At 39.6% G+C, this 18,774-nt stretch overlaps 1 protein-coding gene and 1 pseudogene across 1 annotated transcript in view; one reads left to right on the top strand and one right to left on the bottom strand.

Moving 5' to 3' along the window:
- The window catches only part of GRM7 (glutamate metabotropic receptor 7), a 755,739-nt gene that overhangs the window by 428,588 nt on the left and 308,377 nt on the right, over positions 1 to 18,774 (bottom strand). The gene's annotated exons all lie outside the window — the stretch shown is intronic.
- On the top strand, positions 12,929 to 13,500 carry LOC102734508 (POU domain, class 5, transcription factor 1 pseudogene; annotated as a pseudogene).

The following is an 18,774-nucleotide window of genomic DNA, read 5'->3' as shown; positions in this document are numbered from 1 at the left end:
AAAAAAAAAAAAAATATTTAGAGGTATGAAGTTTGAAGTTCAAGTATTTGTCTACGTGTGTAGAACAGTCTGTTACTTGTTTCATTCTACAAACACTTATATGCCGGGCAAGAAGGCGCTAGAGATATAAAGAAAAATGTCACATTACTGCATCCTACAGAAATCCACAACATGGGGGAAAGACCTAAGACAACACAACAGAATGACCTGCAAGAGACTGGCTTTATTTTGTTTGCAGCTCAATCTTCTCTAGGGCCTAGAACGTCACCTGGGACAGACAGCAGCACAATAATTATCTGCTAAATTAGGAATCTGGAAAACAATGTTTTTTAATCCAATTTCCAGGCAGTTACTAAAAATTATTTTCTTACTTTCCTGTAGGCGTATATTTTTTACCTCTACGTTTATTGTACTGTACCATTAATGACCTTCAGGATCTTGGTGTAAACAGTATTTGATACTTTTAACTGCAAGGTTTTATCCCCAAGAATCATCACTGGGTACAGTTTTTTTTCCTCCTCTTCTGTCGATTAGCTCAGATAGACTCTATGGACATCCAAAACTAATTTTGGATGATGTTTTTCAGGTGAATGTAACATCTTCAAATAGTACTTTTTATATAAAATAAGGAATTGAGACACCACCCAGTAATGAGAAACTTAGTAAGGAATCAAATATAAGGGGCGCCTGAGTAGCTGGATTGGTTAAGCGTCTGCCTTGGGCTCAGGTCATGATCCCAGTCCTAGGATTGAGCCCCACATTGGGTTCCCAGCCCTGCATTGGGCTCTCTGCTCCATGGGGAGCCTACTTCTCCCCCTCCCTCTGCCTGCCACTACCCCTGCTCATGCTCTCTGTCAAATAAATAAATAAAACCTTAAAAAAAAAAAAAAGGAATCAAATATAAGGCTCTTTGTCCACCTTTACTGGAAGATATTTTTATGAAATTTTCCTCATCCCATGTGGTGAATACTGTAGTGAGCTCCCTGGATCCCCCTCAGGATCAAGACCCTCATTCTGGCAGGTGCTGGGAGTGTTGGAAGGTGATGGCTTTCCTAAAACTGCCTTTGTCCAAGGTCATGGACCCTCCCCACAGGTAGCCCACACCCAAAAACGTATTTATGTACCTCTAGGCAGGACAACTCTAAGGGGCGATCCCAACCCAGAGTCCACAATGGGGTCATTCGAGGTCCTTGTTGTGACTACATGGAAATTCAATGCCTTCTTCTGCCTTCCCCCTCTACTCCCTCACAGGTGTTTCCAAGGGTTCTCCCCAGTAAACCTGCACACACATCTCTCATAACCTACATCCCAGATAACCCAACTTTAGGAACCTTCTATTACAGTATGTACAGCATTTGAGTAACTGTGATCAACTTGCTTAACATCCACGGGCTTCATTTTTATTCTATCTGCAACATGAAGATACTGAACCCTGTGATCTCCAAGGGCCTTCCTACCTGTAAAGTTGTATGCTTCCACTACCCAATAATGTTACTATGAGATAAATAAGTGGTAAATTTTATAGATGTTGGGAAAAAAGAAAAGCGCAGTTATTATCAATCTTTTAGAGCAGTATTTAGATAATACTGTTCAAAACCAATTTTCACATCAAGATGACACAACAATATCTTATTTTTTCCCCTCTAGAAAAGAATGGTCTAAGAATTTTGTTCCTGACTTATTGAGCTGGTATCTAAAGGAGTCTTTGTTGCCTTGAGCAGGGATTCATAGAACTGGCTAGTAAGTATCTTACTTGGAGCTCAATGGCAATATGGGAAGTAAACCTGCAAAAATGGAGCAGAATCAGGATGGTGAAACTCTGAGGCTTCCAAACAGTTAAGAGTTTTGTACCAAGTTTTGTAATGTGGTGGTAGTCATTGCTACTATAATGCTTCTAGCAGCCTCCTCAACCTGAACCTGCCCCCTCCCAACCATCATTCTCTGGACATATGCTGTGTGTCGGGCATTGTACTTACTCCTACTTAACATGAACAATAACTTGACAAGTTTATTATCTTCTCCCTTTTTGCTGGTGATAAAAATGGAGTCAGAGGTCAGAGAGGTTAAGACCCTAGCACACTGTTCCATGACTAGTCACTGCCTGAGCTAGGATTTCAGTTGAATCTGCCACCATAGCTTTTGCTCTTTCACTCAGGTACACTGTGTTCTGGAGGGAGAAGTTTCCAGGGCGAGGAAATATACCAGGAGACAAGTCATGTACCAAAGCACAAAGACTGAGTTAATATGTGTCCGGAAGGATCATAAACTGATTCACTTTACTTAAAGAAAAACAGGTAATCAATCATGGTATGATTGGTATAGCCCAAGAAGGCTCTTTTAGAAAGTTTGGATTGGTTATACAATGAAGACTCTGGAAGATCTTCATCAGAGAAAGGTGTGTGTCTTTGCAGCAACACACATGTGTGCTTGAGGAATGGAGTATCTTATCAACATGCAGTACCTTGTTAGTGGCTGGTATCTAAAAGGTAAGTGATAAAAATCTGTTGAATTGTTGAAGGTGTTGCTTACCACGGAATCTCTTGTTTTAAGTACACAATCAGGCACCAAATATTCACTCAAATATTATGGCAGATGAAGGAATGCATGAACAAAAACATAAAACTTTAGAATGTTCTTTTCTTGCTCCCACTCAGCTTTAGCCACGTATGTCCCCTCTGTTCTTTCAGCAGGAAATTATCTTTCTCAGAAATATCCTCCTCCATCCCTTCCTGCACACTCATTAGATTGATTCTCCAGACAGATTTAGAGTATTCTGAACATTTCCTTCCTGATGTTGATCAATGTTTGCAATTACAGATTTATGTGATTATTTCACTAATCTTTAATCATTAATGTTCCATACATGCTGGAATGACTCTCTCTCTTATTGTATCTCTGGAAATTAGCATAATGCTCAACACATAGCTGACAATAAGTATTTGTATAGGTGGATGGATGGATGAATGAATGGATGGGTAAATACTTAGTGAATGAATAGGAAGAGAGAAAGAGATGGAAACTGAAAGGAGAGAGAGAGGGAAATCAGGGAAAGCAAGTAGATATTTCAGTTTTTCTACCATTTAGTGGAAATGAAAAAGTAGGAGAAGATCTAAATCTCAGTGCAAAAAAAAAAAAAATCACAAAAACAAAAACAAAGAAGACCCAAGGAAGTGACAGAAGCCAAAGAGGAGTTGGGGAAACTATGCTTCATTTAGAAGGGGTGGGTTAATTCCATGGTTTGACATACAAACAAGGTATTTAACTGGAAATTGTATAGAATTTTGAGTTTGGTGAAGTCAAGACTGGGAAGGTAGTTTAGGAGGGGATATGCAGGCCTGTTAACAGTTGATCCTATTTAAAGAAAGTGTTGAGCCTGAGGGAGTAACATTTGTTAATTGGGAAAGAAATGCCAGCCAAAAAAAGAAAAGCCAGCCTAAAAGTGGTCCCAGAGCCAGCAGCAGGACTGAAAAATTCCAAGTCAGGGAAGTCAAGAGTGGGAAAGTTTTAATAAAAGCAGCCACCATTGGTGAAGTCAAATGCAGCAGAGGGTTCAGGGAAGAGAGCTGGTTCCCTTTCGTTCCGCATTAATAATCTGTTATTAAATCCAATGTGAAGTCTGAAATACAAATGAATTTCTTATACTTGCCTTCTATAGATATCCCTAGTTGACATGCACAATGAAGGCTTTTCCCCTTTGGGGTGCCAATTTTTTTCTGGAAGTACAGAAGGAATACTGGGAATTTATTGGCCCTTTCTATAGGTTTATATACAATCCAATCCCCCAGATAGATTCTATCTGCTGATACTTAATAGACGATGGGTTTACCTTATTCTACCCAACAAGAACTAGAGCAAGGCTTTGCCAATTAGGGTTTCAGGGCTACAGAGCTCTCACTCAGGTACCTGAGATGACCATGACCCAAATGTAGTTTCTCTCAATGTCTGGTTCTCTTCCTACCTGAATCAGATTACTGGAGAGACTGGGCCTTACCTGTAAGGCATCTGATTTGGAAGTCCAAAAAGGAGCTTCTACAAATGTAACAAGCACCTCAGGTATTCTGGATGCATACCACAGTTTGCAAAACTACATTGGAGTTTATGCAGAATTCATCTTTGTGCATTTGCCTTTTAGAAAATGTGCTCAAATTATACATACATTTTAAACAAAGGAACAATGCTTTAATCTCAGGTGAAGGAGAAAAGTTTACTTTTTTTTTTCTTACTCATGATAAATACCATTATGTGAAAAAAGCCTGACAACCTCAGTAACAAACACAATAATAAATACTTTGTGGCTTATTTTTATTTGTGGAGTATGCCTGGTGGATATCACTTCACATAATTTAGTACCACCAGGAAGTAGAAACTTCTCCATTTAATAATCAAGTGGTTTCCACTTCTAATATTGTGTAGCCTCCTTATTATTTATTACTTATAGTTATTTATCATACCAATTCCCTCCTCCGGAAGTAACATCATTTTAAATTTTATAAGGCATAAACAGGATACTCTAATTCCTCAAAAACCCAATACACAATATGTGCATAATCATCCCCACTGCTATGTCATTTTGTGTTTTCACATCGTATACCTAGAGCATGTGAGCAGAGGGCAGAGTGATCATAGAGGTCTTTCATGGTGAACACTGTCCTCAGTTTCCACTTTGATACTGACATATTCAGATTATTTCCTTTATATAACCTTTCTTGAATATTACCTTTATCATGAAGACAGCGAGATCTTAAATTAGAAGGAAACTTCCATTAAAATCCCATCTGTGGTGTTTCCAGAATTTGTTCTTGACTTGATTCTTAAAAACACATTCCTTCCGTAACACCTGGTCCTATGCTTCTATATCCCTGCACTCCCTAGAGCTTATCAGTTAAAAAAAAAAAAAAAAATTAAGTCTCTACTTTCAGGATAATAAATCCTCCAAAGATAACCAAGCCTCATTCATATGCTGAACGGCATGCTAAGGTTTTATAAGGAAGTGGTGAGAGCGCTTCTTCCATGCATTTCTAATGGCTGAGAAGCCACTGCAGCTAATAGATGAGAACTGAATAAATCCTCCATTTGTTTAAGCTGATAATACTTTCGCCAGCTCAGTGCAGCAAAAGCTCTGTGTGAAGTTCCTTAGCTAGGACTCCTTGACTCAGCACCCAAGCCACTTCCAATTACCTTGAAGAATGTGGCAATAGTTGAATGCAAAGAGGTATTTTATGTGATCAGACTGTGAACAGCTGATGAAGATAACGCTCCTAAGTAGACTGAAAGCAAACACTTAATTATCATGCTTAAAGTATCCTCTCTGCAAGGATGGTAATGAGTTAGTATGAGTTTTGAGTCTATCTTGCTTAAAAGTTTTATTGGCTGGGTCTTTTCACTTCCCATCTCCACTCCTCTGCCCTTTGTTCCTGAGAGGTAAGATACAGATCTCCCCTGCCAAGTTCAAACCATTGCTCCTCTATGCTCCTGTAAAAATTAAACAGAAAAATTATCTTTCCAGGCCCATGTCTGCCAGCTACACCTTCCTCTACTCTTACTACCTCATTTGTTGCCCCATAGTACCACTCTCAACACCTTGCTTCGGGGTCACACTTTTCTTTAATCTTACCCTATAGCTTTTGGCTGATTTCCACAGGCCTTTGAACTCCAAAGTCAACAGACAGTTCCTCAGTTGCCTTTGTTTCCCCTGTATATTCCACATTAGCTCTACCTGCCACAGGATAGTCTCTACCTGGCTCTTGACACTTTTCTGAATTGCGCCATCTTTTAAAGCTTTAAATCAAATGCCTGGCTCTCTGGCAGTGACCTTCTGTCCTTCTAGCTCTCACACTCCCTCACTCAAAGCACACTTTCTGGAGGTTTCACCTCCCTATTTCATCTCCCTCTATGGGGCCCCTCTTCTCATGTCCTTATTCCTTTATCTTGCCAACTTAGATCCCTCCCTCAATTCATTTATTCATTCAAATAATTCTTGATTTCCTACTGTTTGCATTACTCATCCCCAAGAATATAGCAGTAAATAGCAAAGACAAGATACCTGACCTTGTGGAAGGTACATCTAACCATGCTCCTGTTGAACCCTGAATCACTTCATCTCTTATCTATCACATCCTCCTGGAAAAATTCTGTCCAGAATCATGTTAAATATTTATCATCTCTGCTTTTACACTGTTGCTTACAGTTACAGTTACACGGTGCTGCTAACAAAGACAAACTGCAGAGCCCTAGGAAGTGATGCCATAAATTTGGTTAAGCAAAATAAAATAAAAATGTGTTTTATAAATTGGATATATTCATAATCATCCTTTTTCTGAATCCCTTGCAGAACCCAGTACAGTCCTATGATAATAAAACAGTGACCACTAGTGTTTATTGTAGTGGGTGCTATGTAAAAAATATGCCCCATTAACAAGGCTCCCTCCTGTCTCTGCCCTTCTGTACTTCCATCACCTGGCACCATGCCCAACCCACAGAAGCCGCGAAGGTAGATTTGGCAAATAAATCTGTATCTCACAGATGAGAAAACTGAGGCTGAAAGCAGCTCAGTAACTTGCCCAAGGTCATACACTAGCAAGTACAAGCCAGCAATGCCAGTGTGAGAACTGTACCTCTGGACACCCCGCAGCTCCAGCCTATCACACTGAATGCACACAGTCTGTGTCACGGCATCAAACCTAGTGAGCCCTAGGGCTGTGTCTGCTTTGTTCTCTCTTCCAGTATCATTGCCGTTTGAAAAAGAAAAAAAAAAAAAAAAGAATAAATGAATGAACGAACGAATGAATGAATGAATTTTTAGAGAGACAGATCAAATGGGGAGGAGGGTGAAACGTTTATCTTCTCTGATTGTGAGGAGTAACTGTGGCTGAATATGCTGTTGTCAAAAAGTACTCATGCCTTTCCAAAGTGCCTTCTCGATTTCTCTTGCCAAAGTTGGGTTTAAAGCAGCTGTACTAAATATAGAAGGCCCAGGATCTCTAAATGACCTATTTAATAACATTTCTCCTTTGTGCTCCAGACATTTCTTTAAAAAAGAAACAGGTTGAATCACAGACCTGTACCTCTGAAACAAATAATACATTATATGTTAAAAAAAAAAAAAAAGATGAAGAAGATAGTAGGAAGGGAAAAATGAAGGGGGGGGATCCAGAGGGGGAGACGAACCATGAGAGACTATGGACTCTGAGAAACAAACTGAGGGTTCTAGAGGGGAGGTAGGTGGGGGGATGGGCTAGCCTGGTGATGGTTATTAAAGAGGGCACATTCTGCATGGAGCACTGGGTGTTATGCACAAACAATGAATCATGGAACACTACAACAAAAACTAATGATGTAATGTATGGTGATTAACATAACATAAAAAAACAGGTTTGAATAAATAAATCCCATTTTCATGGTAATAATTGCAGAGGCATCTGAAAGATAAAATGTGCCATTTTCATCACGTTTTTGAACAGATATAGCAGAGCCAGGATGATTTGCAAAAGATAGCAACATGTTCTGAAATGTATGCTAGGAGTGTCTTAAAAATGTTAAATATCTACTGTAACTCTACTGTTTCCTCTTACAGATTTTAACATCCTACACATTTAGTGCCCAAAGCTGAAGATAAGGAGAGGAGATCCTCAGTTTGACATAGAAACCTCCACTGATGGAAACGCTGCTATAAAGAATTTGCTTCTACAGCTGAAGTGTCAGGATATTTTATCAGTTTCTCTAGATTTCTGTTGTGGCTGAGACTATGTATGCAGAGGGGAGAGGGCGATGGGCAGGATATAAAAAGCGAGGCTGCAGATGAGAAGGAAGCCCCATGAGAGAAGATGGCATTAAATGACATCTTCCTATTCCAGAGCCCTGGTCGGCTAAGGGGACTGGACAATAGGGTTGCCAAATGTATAAGCCCCGTCCTAGACCAATTCAATTAGAATCTCTTGGAGTGGGACGGAGACATCAGCACACTTTCAAACTCCTGAGGTAACTCCAAAGTCCAACACAAGCTTGAGAAATGCTCTTCTGGTGTCTGGTACAGACACAGCTGTTCGGAAGTGGAGGTCACAGCGGCTGATCTGAACAAGGCCAAGTGTGTGCCTTCATGCTCTGCATGCTCCCCAGCAAACCTTCTGTTTCTTTGTATTTTCCCCTATTTCTCTTTCAGGATACATTTAATTTCTCATGCTAGCTTTCTTCATTGCTGTTACCTTCTCTCCATCCAAACAGTCCATGTGCAAATTATTTTTAACCAAAACCCCGACTTCATTTTTCACGTGCATATCTTGTCCATATTTTTAACCCCAAACCTTCCCTGGTGCTCCCTCCACTCGAGCATCCCCCAGCACCTGCGTTCCTGGTCCTATCACAAAGCCAGCTGTTTGGAAGTGAGCATCCAGGAGAGCACTTCTAATGATAAAAGAAGGCTGAAATGGCTTCAAGTTTCCTTTACATCACCTGTTCTTTAAACCAATTAGAGTCACACTATCACAAGCTGGGCCCCAAAAGCTATCAACACCTCTAAATTCTCTCAGATGCTATCTCTCCTTTCGCTTTTCTTGCCAAGGTTTAGCAGATATATAGATAGGCTCTCCTGTCTTGCACCTCAGAAACAACAGGGTTATTTTTGCTTTGTCCAGGATGATTCAATGTAGACAATATTAGCGTTGTTATACATCTCAGAGAATAAAGGAGGCTGGCTTTGTGAAGTCATGGACCTTGCTTTATTAAATTTGAGTTTTATTAAATATATAATACTTGATTTCTTTTCCAGTAAAAATTTTTAACTGTGGGCAAAGCAAAAGCACATTTGCTATAATTTAATTGTGCAATAAACTGGCTGGCTTAGTTTAATGATCAATTATTAATGAATTGGTAACATAAATAAATTCCATAGATTATCCCTAAGCTTCCTTTTAGCTAATAATGATAGCTTCTTCTCCCACTGAACATTTAATAGGAACTGCTAACAAGTTGCAAAATTAGCAGATTTAAGTTTCATTACCTTTTGATTTCCCTATCTGCCTTCTAATGAGAGATCTAATGAGCAAAGAAGTGGCCAGGAGGAGGCAATGAAAAAGAAAGAAAATAAAAGCAAAAGGACTGAGACACATAGAACTAAGTGTATTTCCTTCCCTACTCACCATTTAAGAGTCTCCTCTCTTTAAGACTTCGGTGTATGTCCGCGTTAGAACTAGAGTACTAATACCAATACATTTACCCTAGGGAAATTCAAGAATGATTTAAAGACACACAGCACAATTCTATTCATTCCTAATTTATTTAGCCAGGGTGTTTGAGTAAACATCAAAGTTAAGGCTTTTCAAATGAATCTTTCTTCCATCTGGTACAAATGAGCAGATTATCAACATATATTTATTTTTTTAAAAAATCATCTTCTTGGGCGCCTGGGTGGCTCAGTTGGTTAAGCGACTGCCTTCGGCTCAGGTCATGATCCTGGAGTCCCGGGATCGAGTCCCGTATCGGGCTCCCTGCTCGGCAGGGAGCCTGCTTCTCCCTCTGACCCTCCCCCCTCTCGTGTGCTCTCTGTCTCTCTCTCATTCTCTCTGTCTCAAATAAATAAATAAAATCTTAAAAAAAAAAAAATCATCTTCTTGGCCAGTTTATCAGCAGCACGTGAAAATTACTATTATCACTCCATACTCATACCTTGCTTTTGCCTTCCCTACCTCCACATGATGGGTCACCATACTCACATAATTAACCTGCCACTGTTCTGAATGGCTTTGTTTTATTTCCAAATATTGAATCCATCTTCAAATAAAGATTTACCTTATCACAGAATATTAAAGTCAATGAGTCTTGATATTGGAAAGCAATTTTGAAAGGAAACATGATGTAAGACTATTAAATAAAAATAGCATGGCTTGACAATCCTGCTTTGTGTGTGATTCTGGGTGAATTATGTGCCTCTGAACCAAGGACAGCCCTGAAAGGTAGACCTTCCATTTCCTGGTGCCACCAGGGGTATGTGTTACTTGGTTGACCGAGCTATGGAGCTGAAGTGAACAACTTTATGGTTCTATCTAAAGATCTTTCCAATTTATTAACTCAAAGTTATAAGAAAATGGTGACACTAAATCTAATGCATATCCATAATGGAAGAGTCCCCAGATCTTCAGCTTCTTTTAAATTATTATTATTATTTTAAAAACATGTTTCTGAAAACCCAAACCAATTCATCCAATTCAGAAGAACATTGATGTTAACTTACAAAGGCATAACATGATGTTGGGGGAAAGCTGTCTTACACTATAAAAAAAATAAATAAAGATAAGCAACATATTTGGGAGTGTAAAACCTTAGTCCTCATAAGAATATGATTCAATTTGAATGTAAAAAGCATAGTTACTCTTCCACACTGCTATCCTTTTTCCATACTTATTTTTAGAGATAATGCTTAAATAAATCACACAGAAAGCAAGATGATTATTAATTATTTACTTATTTGGAGCCAAACCCTTTTAGTTTTCACTGAATTACTTATTTACAAATGAAAAACAGTTCAGAAATCTCCAACATATTGACCTAGAACATAAATTGCGCATCTTTTTCCTCTTACAAAGCTATTTTTAATATGAGCAATTATTAATGCATTTATTTCCAAATGGAGGGAAAAAAACTCTGCTCTACCATTAATGTAGTGTTGGGTCCAGTATTTTTCCATTTCTGTTAAAAAGCAACAGACTGTCCAGCACTCAAATGGAGAAGTGAGGATGTGATGTTCAGTGCAGTCAAGAACACTTCTAAGACTAGGACAAGACTTTCTTCCTAACTCTGGTGGTTCTTTGCCCACCCAGCCCCCATTTCTCAGCGTTTTCATGTGTGTGTCCATCCTTTATGTTGAGGTAGCCCATATGCTTCAGGGAGAGCTGATCTAACCTCCAGACCTGATTAGGTTCAGGGGACCCTTTTACCCTTTGTCACTGATGAACTCAATAATGCAGGGCTAAGCCAATCACTTTCATGAAATGTTCTTGGCTAAAGGGATTGGTGAAATAATTGGCAGGTAACCCATTATTGGCCAGTAAAACATAATAGATTATTGCTCAGGGCACTGAAAAAGAGGTATCTTTGCTTCTATTAGAGAACCCCTGGAAGAGATCATCTCTCCTTCTCTGAACTTCAATACTACATGAGGCTTCGACATGCCCCAGCCACGGCAAGGAGCGGTGGCTGATTCAGGGAAATAGGGCAGGAGTCCTGAGCAAATGAGGTCTGACTTCTGTCCCACATCTGAACTTTTTCCCTTAAGTGAACAATACATTTTCCATATTTTGTTAGTTTGAATTTTCTTCCTTCCTACATATAGGAAGGATTTTCTTCCTTCCTTCCTATAACCCCAAGTACTTTTTTTGACATGTCCAAGAATGTTTTTTACAGGACTCTTCCTAATACACAAATAGTGAACAACAACCCAAATGTTCACAAACTGTAGAATAGGTAAACTATAAAATTCAGACAATGGAATATTATATGGCAATGAAACAGAACAAAGTATTGCAACATGAAACAACAGGTATAAATCTCAAAGATATAACCTTGAGTTAAAGAGGCCAAAAAAATGGAGTCCATTTCCTGTAATTCCATTTATATTAAGTTCAAAAACAGACAAACTAATCTGTGTTGGTAGAAGTCTGCAGAATAGTGGTTCCCTATAACCCAAATACTTTGACATTCTTTGATCATAATCACAATATTTCTTCAAGTATTATATCTCAGCTTTCTCCACACATTAAAAGGCCTGTCCCCTTACAACTGTCTATTTCTGTTCTTTTAACAGTTTAATTTCATTTTTCCCAGCAAGTCTTTCCTGCTTTGCCTGGAATCAATTTAATTTCAAATATCTAAATTTACTGGGGGTGGGAAGGGATGGTGGGGTGTGGATATGAACACAGGAGTATCTATTTTCTGTGCATCTCAGTACAAAATATGTTTGTATACTATATGATGCCTAATATACTCAGAGGTTTCATAATTTAAAAAATGGTCTGGACGCAAAAAAACCACCACCAAAACAAAACCACCTTATGATAAGAATTAGTTTCTAAAACACCTGTGGCCTTCTAAACTACTGTATGTAGCTCAACGTCTAGATTATGAAAATGGAGGTAAATACAGAAGCTCACACTGTCAGAAATGTTAAAAAAAAAAAAAAAAAGCAGTCTCTTAAACTGGAGATTTTGGACTCAGAAGGTCTGGGATGTATTTAAGATAGGCGAGTATATCTTTGACAGAGAGAGTTGAGAATCAGCAGTGATATTTTTTAAAGTAGCAAAAGAAATTGAATACTTGCTGTTGTTTTAAAAATATTTTGTATACTTTTCCAGGCCCCCAGCTTGGGGAGTTGGTTCCCCCTGGTGGGAGACCTGGCTTCAGACTTGGCCTTCTCGCCCCCACTGGGGGTGAAGGCAATGAGCCAGCAGGGCTGGAGCCTTGCTGGGTTTCCAAGGCCCTCCTGGAAGGTCAGGAATCAGGCTGGGGGTTCGGGCAGGTGCTGAGGTGTGGGGGATTCCCCCATATGAGTTCTGGCTGGAGGGGGAGAGGGTTTCATACTGTGGACCTCAGGTTAGAATGGGACTGGTGCCCCAAGGCAGCCTTGAGACCTCTCAGACAGAAGGCGAGCTCAGAACAGAGATAGAGAATAACTCTGAGGGGTCCTCCCCCCAGCCCTGCACTGCCCCACCAGAGGCTGTGAACCTGTCAAGGAGAAGTTGGAACAAATCCCTGGGGAGTCCCAGAACATCAAAGATATGCAGAAAGACCTGAACAATTTGCCAAGCTCCTGAAGCAGAAGAGGATCACCCTGGAATATACTCAGGCCAATGTGGGGCTCACGCTGAGGGTTCTCTTTTGGAAGGTGTTCAGCCAAATGAACATCTGCCTTTTGGAGGCTCTGCCACTCAGTTTCAAGAACATGTGTAAGCTGGGGCCCCTGCTGTAGAAGTGGGTGGAGGAAGCTGACGATGAAAATCTACAGGGGATATGCAAAACAGAGATCCTCGTTGCAGGCCCGAAAGAGACAGTGAACAAGTCTGGAGAACCAAGTGAGAGGCAACCCGCAGAACATGTGCCTGCAGTGCCCGAAACCCACCCGACAACCAATCAGCCAAATGGCCCTGCAGCTTGGGTGTCAGAGGGATGTGGTCCCAGGGTGGTTCTGCAACGGTCGCCAGTAGGGCAAAGGATCAAGCATGCTGTGAGTATTCGCAAGGAGAGATTTTGAAGCTGCTGGGTCCCCTTTCTCAGGGGCACAAGTGTACTTTCTTCTGGCACCAGGACCCCATTTTGGTAGTCCAGGCTATGGAGGCCCTCACTTCACTAGGCTGTACCCCTCAGTTCCTTTCCCAGAGGGTGAAGCCTTTCCCTCTGTGTCTGTCACCACTCTGGGCTCTCCTGTGCATTCAAACCCAGGATCTGGCCCTTCCAGGAAATGGGAGTAGGGGTGGGAGGTTGCAGAAAAAAGGGGAGAGCTAAGGATAGAGAACTTGGGGTTTATACCAAGGCTTTGGGATTAAGTTCTTCATTCCCTAAGAAAGGATTTGGGAACACAAAGGGTATGGGGGCAGGGAGTTTGGGGGAACTGGTTGGAGGGAAGTTGAAGTTCAAGGATGTTCTTGTTTTTAATCCCCACATCACTCATCACTTTGTTCTTAAAGAAGTCTGGGATACAGTAGGTGGGGGGGAAATGTATATTTGACTCAGGAGTAGAAAATTGAGTAATAGCAATAGCAAAAGGCTACTTGAAACTTTACCTGAATGCAGGTATTTAATGAAAGAAGATAACATGATGGGGAAAACACTTATCTCCCACATATATCATAGAAGAGAGAACAAGACAACCCTGAAAATGAGATTTGATTTGAGACAAAATGACTATAGCCTTTCTTAATTAACCATGCCAACAGGCTAAAAGACACTACTAGGGAACATAGAGCTCCAAAAGCATCAGATCCTAGTAGAAAGTTGAGAAGAATACAGTAAAGAATAGGGTTTAAAAAAAAATACCTTGTAGTGTAATTATTAGTAGAAAATTGTACAAACTTCAGCCATTGCCACATCCTGTTAAGGCAATATATTAAATCTTGTCCTAAAATTCCTTTACCCATTATATAGAGAGGTCATTCCATTTTAACTATGGTTCTGTGTAAGAACTGTTCTTTTTAAAAAATTGTATTTAAATACAGATGCCCGTATCCTGCCTCTTATTCATCTATCAGTTATCCTAGGAGACCATGTAAAAACTCTGGCTTTGATGTTAATTAGTTATGTGATCTTGGGCAAGTATCTTAATCTTGGTATGCCTCAATTTGCCTACCTATGCATGAGGGATAACAGTACCTACTTACGAAGAGATCATCTAGTGTATTGCATTAGACAGCTTTTGTGAAGTATTTACGTAATGTCTAATATATGGCAAAGATCCAAGAAAGTTAAACTGTGGCCATTACTAATAATGTCTTCTAAGTTGGCAGGAGCATACAGCTTGTAGCTGCTACAGAGAAGGTAAGTACAGGGACTCACAAAGAATTGAGAGACTATCCAGGAAGAAAACACCCTTTCTAAAACCATACTTCCGGTTCTAGTATATAACCCGTGGCTGCCTTGATAAGCAGAAAAATTTTCTCTACTCTTTCAATGCTATTTGATATTTCAAAATAAATTAAAAATGAGAACCAGAAGCAAATCAAACCAATTATAAAATTAAATGTGTTTTTCCATGATTTGCCCATGCCCCTCCCACAAACACTAGATATTCTAATATGTTCCCCTAGGACAGTGTTTCATACACCATGGTTCTATACCACAAATATTAGAATCACCCCAGGTGAAGTGACTTATTAAAATGCAAATTATCTGGTTCCCAGCCCAGGCTGAAGGAAGAAATGCAGTGGGGAATGGGGAGAGGTTCTGAGAATCTTCGATTTTTGCAGTCGCCTGAGGTAAACTTTATGAACACTTAGATGTGCAAAATAATAATCTAGGGCATTGGTTCTCAAGTGTGATTCAGACTAGTAGTGTTAGCGTCACCTAGGAACTTGTGGGACATACAAAATCTCAGGCCCCACCCCAGACCTGCAGAATCAAACCTGGGCATGTGCCTTCTAGGTGATTCTGATGCATGCAAAAGTTTGAGACTACCGCTTTAGAGTCTTGCTATTCAAAGTGTGGTCCAAGAAGCAATACTTAGGCATCACCTGGGAGCTTGTTAGAAATCAGAAATTTGGGACTGCAATACCATCAGCTTTGTTCTTTCTCAAGATTGCTTTAGCTATTTGGGGCTTCACCCCAATCCAAGTAAATCAGATTTTAAAATTTAAAAAGATGTCCAGGTTATTTCTATGCACATTAAAATCTGAGAAATGCTGGGCTAGGTCAGTGTTTTGCAAACTTCTATGAAAGTAAAAATATAACTTCTAAGTTCCTTCCCTGGAGATTCTGACTTTGAGGGTCTAGAATGATTTTAAGATTTTTATGTATTTACATGACTCCGAGGTAATTGATGTTATCAGCTAAGTTTAGGAAATATGGCTTTGGAGACAAATTCCTGGGTACCACCTAAGTTACGAATCATTGCCCTATATCAGGTTTCTCAATTTTGGCATTATAAACATTACGGGACAGATAATTCTTTGTTGCAAGGGCTGTTCTGTGCAGTGTAGGGTGTTCAAAAATGTCCTTGGCCTCTCCCCACTAGATGTCAGTAGCAGCTTCTCCACTCATGACAATTAAAAATATCTCCAAACATTGACAAATGTCCCCTAGGGGAAAAAAAATCCCCCCACTCTCCACTGAGAGCCACCAGTCTAGAAGACAACTGTTATAGTTGTCTATTATTTTATAATACACTACTCCGAAGCTTAGGGCCTCAAAACAATAACCATATGGTTTTTCTCAAAAGCCAAGAATTCAGGGCAGGGTTGGCTGAGTGGTTCTTCTGCTTCATGTGGCATCATCTGATGATACTCCCTTGGTTTCCTTCTATTAGCAGCTGAACTGAAGATCCATAAATACCTAACATCTGGTCATTTAGAGCTTTCTCTGTCCACTTGAAGGCTCAGCATTTGGCAGCCCAACCCAAGGTTCTTTAAAACATGGTGTTCAGATTCCCGAGAGAAAGCAGATGTTTCCAGGGCTCTTAATGGCTAGGCATGGAGTTGTCACAGTGTCATTTCCTCCATGCTTTATGGATTAAAGTGAATCGCAAAGGCAGCCCAGACTCAAGGGGAGGCACATGGACCCTATGTACTTACAGGATGGGAGGGATTGATAGCAGTCACCTTTGGAGACTATTTACCACAGTGAGTTTTGCAGGCATGGTCCACTTTAAGAACAGAAATTGCTATATCATGTGGTTTTTTTTAAACACATCTCTAGTATGTTTACCTAAAATATTGAGAATTCAATATAATATTGTCCCTTAACATTACTTTTTTTAAAAATTTTAGTTCCAGTATAATTAACATACAGTGTTATATTAGTTTCAAGTGTATGATGTAGTAATTCAGCAGTTCCATATATTACTCAGTGCTCATCAAGATTAGGGTACTCTTAATCCCCATCACTTTTTTCACCCATCCCCACCCCCACCACCGTCCCTTTGGTAATCACTGGTTTGTTCTCTATAGTTAAGAGTCTGTTTTTTGGTTTGTCTCCTTTTTTTTCCCTTTGTTCATTTGTTTTGCTTTTTAAATTCCACATATGAGTGAAATCATATGGTATCTGTCTTTCTCTGACTGACTTATTTCACTTAGCATTATACTCTCTAGATCCATCCATGCTATTGCAAATGGCAAGATTTCATTCTTTTAGATGGCTGAATAATAATCCATTATATATACCACATCTTCTTTATCATTTCATCTATTGATGGACATTTGGGCTGCTTTCCATAACTTGGCTATTATAAATAATGCTGCAGTAAACACAGGGGTGCATGTAACCCTTTGAACTAGTGTTTCTGTATTTTTTCGGATAAATACCCAATAGTGTGATTATTGGATCATAGGATAGTTCTATTTTTAATTTTTTGAGCAACCTCCATACTGTCTTCCAGAGTGGCTGCACCAGTTTGCCTTCCCACCAACAGTGCACGAAAGTTCCTTTTTCTCCACATCCTCTCCAACACTTGTTTCTTGAGTTTTTGACTTTAGCCATTCTGACAGGTATGAGGTGATAGCTCATTGTGGTTTTGATTTGCATTTCCCTGATGATGAGTGATGCTGTGATGCTGAGCATGTTTTCATACTATGTCTATACATTCCATTAGACTTTTTTATTTTTTCTCCTAAAAGATGCGTTGGGGAAAGGATTTCTTCTGGCTTTCCAATTTCATTGCCTTCATTCTCACCTCATCCCCATTTTGGGGAACAAACTTCTTGAATTATTACATACTGTAAAGTATACATAAATAAATTGTAGAGCTAGATGAGTTTGTACATCCTGGACAAGGATATATGTTATCAGCACCCCCAGAGCCTCCCAGTGACTACCTCCCTCCAAAAGTAACCACTGAATTCTATCACTGTGAATTAGCTTTGCCTACTTTTCAGTTTCATATAAATGGAGTTGTAGAATATCACCCTTTTGTATTTGGCTTATTTTGCTCAGTATCATGGCTGGAAGATTCATCTGTGTTGTTGTATAGAAAGCCTAACCCTTCTTACCTCCCCTTGAGTGGTATACTTATCCTACATCTCTTTTCTTCTCTTTCACTCTTTATTCCTCAGCTGCATTAATATTTTTTAAAACCTGATTCTACAGGTCTTCTGATAAAAACTCATCATCAGACTCTGGATCTCTACCACTTTCAAAATAAATCTAAATGCTTAGCCTTCACAATCTCATGCCAATCTATTTTTCAAATCTTACATTACTTTCTAACCAGAATACCCAACTGGATCCCACTTAATCTCTGATGTCCCCCATGTTTTCACTCAGCCTTTTACCATGGTCCAGATGGAGAAATGGATCTCCTCTCAAGATCCTGCCATTTTTTTTCCTTACTTGAGTTGGCTGGGCATTCAATTTTTGTGTTTAAGTAACAATACACTCCCATAACTGGTCAGTTGAGATCTAATAACATAAGAAAGTTAAGATTATTTCTGGCTAGACTGGAGAGAAACCTGGATATCACCTCAATTCGAAAAAGGATCTCTCAAAATATAAAACTTGACTGACATTTCAAAACATAACATGGTCAGGAACAGGTAAAATAGAAGAGTTCCAAAGAAACAAGTGAACAGGAGTCTATATGAATAGAACTGCATTATCTTGAAGAAAAAATCATCTTCTGTACTACAAATATGTCAGGAGAAAGAGTGTTGGTTGAGTCTCTAATAAACACAGCTTTGGAGGGACCATCTACTAAAGAATTAAAGGCATCAGAGAAGGCTAAGAGTCTAGGAAAAAGTAATTATCACTGACATGACTGTAATTTTTTTGAACATGAAGTAATAGTAGAGATAAAAGATGTCTTTAACTATTTGAAAGAATATTATTTTTCCTTCCACTTAGTCTAGAATTGGGTCTAATCTGTGTGTGTCAATATGGCATAAACAGCATAGCACACAATGAGCTCCCATCATCAGAGGTGGGAGCCCCACTTAGGTTAAAGTTTGGTCTAATATAGGTAGTTCCCAGCTGCTGGTATATGAACTAGAAGCGTGAGAGTCACCGGGGCACTTTTTACAAGGCAAAATCTTCTAGTCCCACTTCCTAACCTACTGAGTCACATAGGGCATAGGGCATAGTGTCTAAGAA

The sequence above is a fragment of the Leptonychotes weddellii genome, chromosome 1 (assembly GCF_054177405.1).
Source record: "Leptonychotes weddellii isolate Sample4059 chromosome 1, ASM5417740v2, whole genome shotgun sequence".
Classification (NCBI taxonomy): domain Eukaryota; kingdom Metazoa; phylum Chordata; class Mammalia; order Carnivora; family Phocidae; genus Leptonychotes; species Leptonychotes weddellii.
The sequence above is the reverse complement of the archived record's forward strand: the minus strand, read 5'-3'. Positions and strand labels throughout refer to the sequence as shown.